The sequence below is a fragment of the Trachinotus anak genome, unplaced genomic scaffold, assembly GCF_046630095.1.
Source record: "Trachinotus anak isolate AG129_WGS33_773 ecotype Australia unplaced genomic scaffold, CSIRO_AGI_Tana_v1 ptg000023l, whole genome shotgun sequence".
Lineage (NCBI taxonomy): Eukaryota > Metazoa > Chordata > Actinopteri > Carangiformes > Carangidae > Trachinotus > Trachinotus anak.
In genome coordinates, this window is record NW_027273874.1 from 2,560,148 (window position 1) to 2,569,328 (window position 9,181).

Here is a 9,181-nt window from a genome sequence, read left to right on the forward strand (position 1 = left end):
TTTAAGTTAAGACTGATCACAGTTGAACCTGACTGACATGCATTACAAATGCCATTCAAGTGAAAGCGTTTAATGGAGCTGATAATCCAAACTGATGTACAGTGACTGAGCTTTCCTCTGTTGCTCAAGAATATGCGACTTCTAACGAACACACTGGGTGTGTGATATTTGCGAAATGTAATCCATTACAAAATATGTGTGCAATCAAAGGAAGTGCAGGTGAGATATCAAAAACTTGACATTTTCACTGCAGAGTAAGACCAAAAAAAAAAAAAAAAAAACTCACTGAAATCTGGTGAAACATTTGTTTCATAAGATCTCCCAAATGAGATCACATACAAAAACCTTTTTGCCAGCAGAATTCAAACCTGAACTCTGATGCTGTGGAAATGATAACATGTGACACCTTTGGCTGAGCACTTTCATGTTTTGTCTAGATTGCAGATAGACAAACATACATGGACACATGGACACACACACACACACACACACACACACACACACACACACACCTATCCTTTGCAGAGCAAGTGATTCCCAGGGGACTGAAACACAACACACAGACGCCAGACGCCATCATTCATATGCTCAAGGTCAAGGGTTAGGGGATGACCTCTAGGGTCAACTAGCAGGCAGTGTGTTCACGCACCAGCGTGCATATGAATGTGGCCTGAAACCGATTATACTACCATACAAACCAGGCTAAGGCAGGCTGTCAGAAAGTAAAATCTGGCTTAGAGTTAGGCAAAAGGTGGCATCAAGACAGTAGCTTACTATACAACAATTTATTTTTGATGGAGAAATCACTTATATGTTCACTGGGTCCATCTGCAAACTCTGCCTATAAAAGGCAGGGTGTTACAGGGTGCTGTTTAGATATACAACTCTATAATGCAAGAAATGTTAAAATAAAATGTGACTTAAACTAAAAAAGTAAGCCACTTCATCTTCATTATCTCTTCACCATCAATATCATCCAAAGCAGATCTTTTTTCACTATGCTTAAAATATACTCAAGATCTCCACCTAATTAAACCGTTTTTCACACATCTGTCACCCAGCGTGGGTCATCTGCAGTCTAACACAGACTAAGTGTGAATATGAGACCGCATATCTGACTGTGCGTATGGATTTTACACATACACACTTGTCTCTGTCTCACACACACACATACACATACTGTAGAGCTCCAGGACAGTGCATGCAAACAGCCGTGTGTGTGAGAGAGAGGAGGGATGGGATGAGGGATTAGGCCTGTAAAAAGGTGTCTGGTTTCCCTGCCCGAGGGTTGATAGCAGATATCGCAACTCCTCGGAGTGGCTGTACACCTTATTATCAACACCATGCTCCCTCACAGCTTCCACTAGCCTCCATAGCCAAGGGCTGCCTCAGTGACACCAAATATATGAACCCTGCTCCAGCCACAGCTGAAAACAATGTGCTTATACACAGAGTCACGAGAGAAAACTCAGAGGCTGATTCATTTACTCTCCGTGAAACACATGCTGCGCAATTTCTATACAACTGTACCATTAGTGGTTATAACGCCAGACTAACAGCTAAACCAAAGTTACTGATGATTGAATATGATTATTAACATAGGCAGCAAATCTAGAGAAGAAAACAGAGCTGATAACAGGTTGAGTTTTTTTGTAATGATGTTCCCTGATGTTTCACTGTAGTATAACAAAAAAATGACAAATTTGCAAAATTTTAAGACACGATTTTAACTTTTAACTTTTCTGTGTGTGCAGTTGTGGTGTAGCTTCCTGTTCCCCCCACTTCTACACTGTTCTACAGAGAAATAAAATAACACAGAAAAGAGAAGAAGAGAAAGTTTTATAAATAGATGCGCTGTATTGCCTGTCAGTGCCTTCACTTTGCAATTCTCAAGACTGTTCCTTAAAACTTGTGCTTTAAACATTTGCTCCTAAAATGCAGATGATTTACTGTATACTGAACTCTCAGTATCAACATTCATGACAAGCTGTAGCAGGCGTTAGCAAGTCCCTGCCCAACTAATGTGCAAATTTAGATCTGATCAAAATGCACGGCGAACAACCAGGATACTTATCAACGCCAGGTTTTAATGCAAAGGCCTGTGATGTCACCATTCAGATAATGTCTATCAACACAGATCAAATGTTACAAACAGATATGTGTAGATCAGCAAAGTCTAATCAGTGTATTATGACAGAAGTGTGCAGGCAACACCATTTCTCTTACTCCAGAAACTTGTGAACAATTATTTTAAGCAGGGTTTAGATATATAGAAGATATTTTTAAAAAATTAAGCAGATTAAGCAGAGATTTTTGGACTAAGCAATTGTAATCAACTATTTTTATACCATTTTTCAAGCAAAAATGCAAAAAATTTCATCACTACAGGTCGCTAACTGTGAGACTTTGCTGCTTTTCTTTACCTTACAATATAATAAATTGAATCTCTGAGTTTTACAACAAAACAAGACCGTTGAAGACGTCACTTTGGAGTCTGAGAAACCAGGATACACATTTTTCATGTTTTCTTATGTTTGACAGACCAAATGATTAACCGATTAAGCGCCAAAATAATAATAAATAATATGAGAGGTTAATGTTTATGTGAAAGAGCAAGAGGAAACAGCCATGTAATAAACTGAAATATCTCAACAGGCTTAGTGATATTTTCCAGACACAATAAGTAAAGTGAATTTATGTATTGGTGTTGCCAAGCTCACCTGTTAAAGGGCATGCCTTCAGGCCTTACTTAGTGAAGCCCTGCCAAAAAACCAGTGTGATATGAAAGACAAAAACAAGCTCAGATTGAGACATTGTGCTCCTTGTTGGTTACGCGTGTATGACGCGTTTTCAAAACTTTCAAGACCAGACAGAGAAAAATGGGTGGAAAAAAAAAACATGTCTCACCAAGCAAATGAATGCGTTTGTGTGAAGGAGACTTGAGGCGAAGTGAGAGAAATTTGGAAATTCGAGCCTGCTGGCTACATTAGCCCTGGCAGCCTATTGAAAAATACCTGCATACTGATGTCACAGCCCCAACACACACACACACGCACACACACACCAAGCACAAACATCAGGCCTTTTCCTTTAATACACACTCACTTCCTCAGTAGCACTGTGCCATGCTGTGTGTGGCCTGCAGCATGGGTACCACGCACACATCTTTCAAGCACTTATTTAATCATTGAGAAAAAACTGTCGCAAGTGAAGGCGGCCAGGTTTGGGCAATAAACCGTTGTCCCAAGTCAACCCTGGACAACCGTATCAAGGCGGGGCTGGAGGCATAAAGGACTACGAGAAAGACATAAATAGGGGACGAGCAGTCGACAGAGGAAAGCCTGAAAGACAGCAACCAAGAAAACAGAGAGACGTGGCTTGAGTTGGAGGCTCGCTCCGTGCTTGGCACCGCTGCCTGGCATGTGCCACCGTGCATGCCAAAAATCGCAGCAGGCAGTTAAGAGTGGTGAGGGCAGAGTCACTACAAGTATTCTCACAATCCTGCCTGTTCGCAGAGTTTCTATGGACCAGCCACACGACTGTTCACAAGGATATTGATGTTAAGAAACAGAGGATACACATGCTCATTTGCTGTTGGGTTTGTCAAAAGGATATTTTAAAAGAAAAGATGATGATGCAAAGAAAGAACCTGAATTATAAGCATTCATGATTAATAACAGTTAATTATCCAGCCTCAATCTTTAATATGACTTCATTGGACACTTATTTATGTACTTTTAGACTTTTTCCTGCTTCAGAATTAAACAACAGTGGCACCTTGATTATGTACTGTATGCGTTTTCAACCTCGGTGTAAAAACTGGCACTAAGAACTGTGTTACTTGAGGACTTGACCTTGCTTGACTTTGTTATGTGATGAAACCTTTCTCTGTTTTGAGGTTGTCCTGGCAAACTGTGGAACAAAAATGAGTCACATGTCACTGTATGAGTATAATAAGAACATTTCCCCTAAATCTACTTTCGGCCATTTCCCCTCACATTAATCCACCCTGGCTGTCAGCCTAAAAGTCGAAATGAGAGAAGGGCAAGATGAAACAAATGGATGAAGGGTGGTGTGATCAGAATCACAAAAAGGGCAGAAAATGATCTTTTGTAAGAAATAAAAGTTTAACATTGCATTAGCATATACAAGCAGGGACAGAGAGAACTCAGCTGACTAGGTTAACTGACTGCTGATGAGCTGTCCGACCCTCAAGGCTGACTGACTGCAGATGGCAGAGGTCTGGTAGCTGCCCTGAGATGCCCTGCTGGGGGCAGAATCAAGGGCAGGGCTCAATGGTGTGTGGGTGTGTGTGTGTGTGTGTGTGTGTGTGTGTGTGTGGAGTTGGGTGGGTCACATCAGTCTGCACTTGCAAGTGCCTGCATACACATATACACACACATGCACACAGGGCACCAGCTCCATCTGTCTTTGACATGGGAGAGCTTAATGACAGAGGTAGAAAAGCCAAAGAAAAGGCCTCCTCGTTCTGTCCCTCTTTCTCTCTCTCTCTCTCCCTCCTTTCATTTTCCTTCCCTCCATCTCGCTCCCTCTTGACCGCACTCTCCAACATCAATGCTCCATATGGAGCTCTCTGGACAGACTTTTTAAAACTCGTCTTGGCCTGGCACACAATCAAATAGACATCTAGACGTACACTCACTTGCTGTACACATTAACGAGTGTAATCTGGCGCAGAGGCTGGAACATACTGAGCAAGTGCATACTCCATTACTTGTGCACATATAATATGTCCTGAACACAAAGTAATGAAATTTCCAGTGTGTGCTATGGAGCCAACCTGGACTCACGTGCATACGTACACACATGCACGCACACACACACACACACACACACACTCCCTTGATGCTCGCTCTATCTTTAATGAAGTCTCCTTTGTGAATCCCACAGCTCTGACTCTGTTTTCTCTATATTGCCTGCCACCTGGCTCCATTCAGTCCTCAGATAACATGTGTCCTAAATTAGGACTTGCGACCAGTTGCAGTGGATCTACAAAGATGTCATCCCTGAACTGATGTGCCTCAATAAAAAAAAAATAAAAAAGAAATTCAATAGAGAGCATGGTATTACCGAACACAAGGTTCAACCACTTCACCCAGGTCTGATGGAGCTCAAGCTCGTGAGGGAGAAAGATGAAACTGGTAGAGAATAAAGAAATTCATGAGTGGACTTGTTGTTCCCTGTTCAGGCAGATAGATCATAGAGGAAACAGTTAAGAGCTGCACAGCACCACATTATCACACCTCAGGCAAGTTATAGAGACAGACAGCAGAGGAACCTCTTCTCAGTCAGTCACCAAATATAGCCAAAAAAAAAACAACTGTGTGGTTCATGTGTGCATGAAATTTTCCAATTTAATTTGCCTTTCTTTACCTGCAGCTTTACCAAGTAATGGACCTCTTGATAGCCTATTTTAATTTAGCATTTAATTGAAGTAAAAAATATTGTTGCTACTGTGTAGAAAACAAAACCCCTTAACATATCTTTGGATCATAAAAAGACTTCTTTACTGCTACTTACATAATCTCGCTAATAAGTCGATGTTAAATGATTTTTATTGTCCTGTCTTGTGAGGTTAAAAGATGTCTGAGGTCACAAAAATGGAAGTGGTGAGTTTACACTAAATTGGAAACATATAACCAGGTCACAATCCAACCACAACAGTATTTAATTTAAGGGCAAATCAAATCAAAGAACCTGGTGGAAACGATCCATCAAGTCTTGAACAGCGCAGCGATTCCAAGTCTGCTCATTCACATTAATGTAGCAATTTAAAAAGACAGACGAACAGTACAATGCCATTTTAAGTAAACACAGCCACAGGAGAAGCACAACAGAAATTTTCGAGGCCAAGTGCAAAGACATGATGAAATGTGATCTCACAAAATCAGACATTCATGATCAAAAAACTGCTGTGAAGTGACAAGTGTGGCTGCAGCCAAAGACCCGCACAGAACGGCTGGGGTTTAGGGTCGAGACAGGTCATGTGCTTGGGGGAAACTGTCAGGAATGAGAAGAGAGAGGACGAGGCAATGGAGCCTTGAACCCTGAATGAACCACCCTTTCCCGCTCCCCTCTCCTCCTTCTCACTCTCTGCTGAGCTGATGACTCAATGCTGCAGCAGGAACCCAGGGGGAAGGATTGTGAGGAGTCCAGATCGACAACAGCAACACGACTGAGGCTTGTGCGCTTGTGCAGAACAGCCTTCAATGAGGGAGCAGATAGTGGTTCTAGCAAAGGAGATGATAACTGCACCTGCTGCTGTGTTGCTTGCCCTTGCTATCAAATTCTCAATGGACTGTTTTTAAATGATTGATAAACACCTGACTCGTGTGGCACAGTATGGTAAAAACAGTACATACACATGAGCTTGTGTTGGTTAGTTGTGCTGACTCATCTCTTTTCCACTGCACCACACAGCAAGTTAAAGTAGTTTACCTGCTAACCTGGTGACAAACATATGGCCTCTCCTATAACATCCTCACAATCATAGCAGTTCACTGGTTTGCCAGTGGGAATATTTTAGTGTGAAGCAGCCACAGCAGGAGAAGTTTGGTTTGCTTAACACTACTCTGATTTGGCCGACAGCGATCAATAAATGGTAAAAAAAATATGGCTGATATCTCAATGTAGAAGAAGGGACTTGGGCGTGAAACTGAACTCCAGACCACAGAGAGTCAAGTAGAAGCTACAACAGTGCGGAAAACTGAGCACATAGAGACTTTCCAGGGACTGACACCAGTTGGGCCGTGATTGGCCCAAGCAGGACAGCAGCCCGGCGAGCCTTCTCTCTGCTGTGGGCTGTAGTAGAAACACATTTTCAAAGCTAAAGTGGACCAACGGGCAAGTGGAAAAACCCTCTTACTAACTATGCCACCATGTTGCCTCCTTACTGAGTTTCATTCTCATTTATCTTCACCAGCAATTAATCACACTTCACAGAAGGGTTGCTGTAATTCTGTCTTGATTAACCAAAACTAAAACAACCCATAGGTGTGAGCATTTCTCACTGAAGCCAATGACAACCTCCGAGTAGCCAGGTGTTTTATAGCACGACTGCAGATGAATACTGAATATATTTTTTTTGGTTTACAAAGTAGGAACTTTCGCCATAATATAACCAGTTGAGAGAACATCACAGGCTTGATCTGCACTCATGCGTGGTAACTCCAAGGGTTTTAACTTCAGATATACTTTCTGTTATGTTTTGCCAAGAAAATTGTAACATGAAATTCTCATTTCAGCCCAAGTCTGGGTGTAACAAACAGACAGACAGAGGTACAGCTGCAGCTAATTACCACTTAGTAACTAACCTGCCAGTTCTTTTCTCAATAGATCAGCTGTTTGGTCTATGAAATGTCAAAAACTGTACACAAAATGCACTTTAGATTTTTTGAGCAGAAAGCATCATACTCAAATGTCTTATTTTTTTCTCCAAACCCAAAGATTTTCAAATTGCAATAACAGAAAAGCAGCAAATCCACACATTGGAGAAGCTGTAACCAGGAAGCCGTTGCCACAGCAACCGCAGCCGACAATTACTTTAATTATCTGCATTAATCTGTAGATTATTTACTCAAGTGTTTGGTTCACAAACTGTCTGAAAACAACGAAAAACAGAATCTTAAAGGACAGGGTCTGCAAATAAGCTATTTTATCCACCCAAGAATATAAAATCTCAAAATATTATATTCACTCGAATGCAAGACTCTCACATTTGAGAAGCTGGAAATAAACTAATAATAGTTTTGCCAGAAAAATAAACCCAAACAATCAATTATCAAAATAGTTGCTGATTAATCAACTAATTGTTTTGAGCTCTACAGTCATTTATCCATTGTAAATGTCTTTCTTATAAGATGGGATTGTCCAAAATAAAGCCCAGTCTCTCTGGACATCTGTCAGCTCAGGCAAACTAACCACTGTCTTGCCCTGCCCTTGCCTCAAAACCACCCGAAGGACTAACTGCACTGCACCAAGAGAAAAAAAAACAGAATTCCTGGCAGAGACAGAGAGAGGGAGAGCGACATATGACCTTTAGCCCACATGCTGTGAGATGATCCTCAACAAACCAAACCAAATGTAGAGACCGCAGCACGCTCAAGTGTGTTATGTACAGTTTAGCAATGACATTGCCAGCTCAAGATTGCTGTCTGGTTTCAGTGTTGTTGTCACGATGGGGAAGGGGGGTTGTTGTTCCTGCTACTTGTTCCTCTTCAAAAAAAATCCTACCTTTCCAAAATAGTCGAATCTGTCTTTATAGATATGTAGATAGAGATGTAGATGTATTAAAGAGATGATTTCCTAAATGTTAACCACACACACACCCTTATTTGCCATGAAACACAAAGATTCTCCTGCAGCTTGGTGAATAATGAGCACTAGTTGACTGCTGGTCCATTAAAGCAAAGCCATGTTCATTTGTCTACCAGACACTTTGGCGATTTGGGGTTGAGGTTAGAATATTTGAGGTCCAATTCTAATAAATCCGGTGGGGTGATAAATAGAGGAACTTTGCTAGTGACTTTTTAGGATAAACCAGTGGATATTTAAAAAAAAAAAAAAAAAAGCAAGTTAGTTTCCTTCCATGAGCTCATGTGAAACCTCACGTACATTCTTCTGCAGTGCGTCCAAAAAGATGGCAACAGCAGAGAACATCAAGCTGCAGCCGCAAGTGCAACGATGATCAGCCACAACATGAACAAACCCCTCTCCAAGAATTAAAAAAAAAAAAAAAAAAAAAAGCATTGTTTGCTCAACCACAATCAATAGACTGTTCCACAAAATGACACACATGTCTATTACTTCATTGTGATTCTAAGCAAAGGCCAAAACCTCCTGACGTCAACGGCCACAGGAATGCCACCAGGCGGATTCTTCAGTGAAACTCTCCGGCAGCCTTAGTTAAACAAGCAGACAATGCAAAGAAACATTCGGAGATAACAGTTTGCCTTTCCTGGAACCTCACTCTGTTCTTTTCCTTGAATATCCTCCTGACACTTGATAACTCCTTCTTGTGCCCTTCTTGTTCTCTCTCTTTCTCTCTCTCTCTCTCTCTCTCTCGCAGAAAGGGGGAGAGTGGGTGTTGGACGGGCTGCTTGTATCTGCAGGGCAGCCATCACTTGTCTGGGCAAATGCCAGCAGCGATGTCCCTGGAGGC

At 41.6% G+C, this 9,181-nt stretch overlaps 1 protein-coding gene across 1 annotated transcript in view; it reads right to left on the minus strand.

Annotated features, from left to right (window-relative positions):
- The window catches only part of rbpjb (recombination signal binding protein for immunoglobulin kappa J region b), a 44,251-nt gene that overhangs the window by 28,663 nt on the left and 6,407 nt on the right, over positions 1 to 9,181 (minus strand). The gene's annotated exons all lie outside the window — the stretch shown is intronic.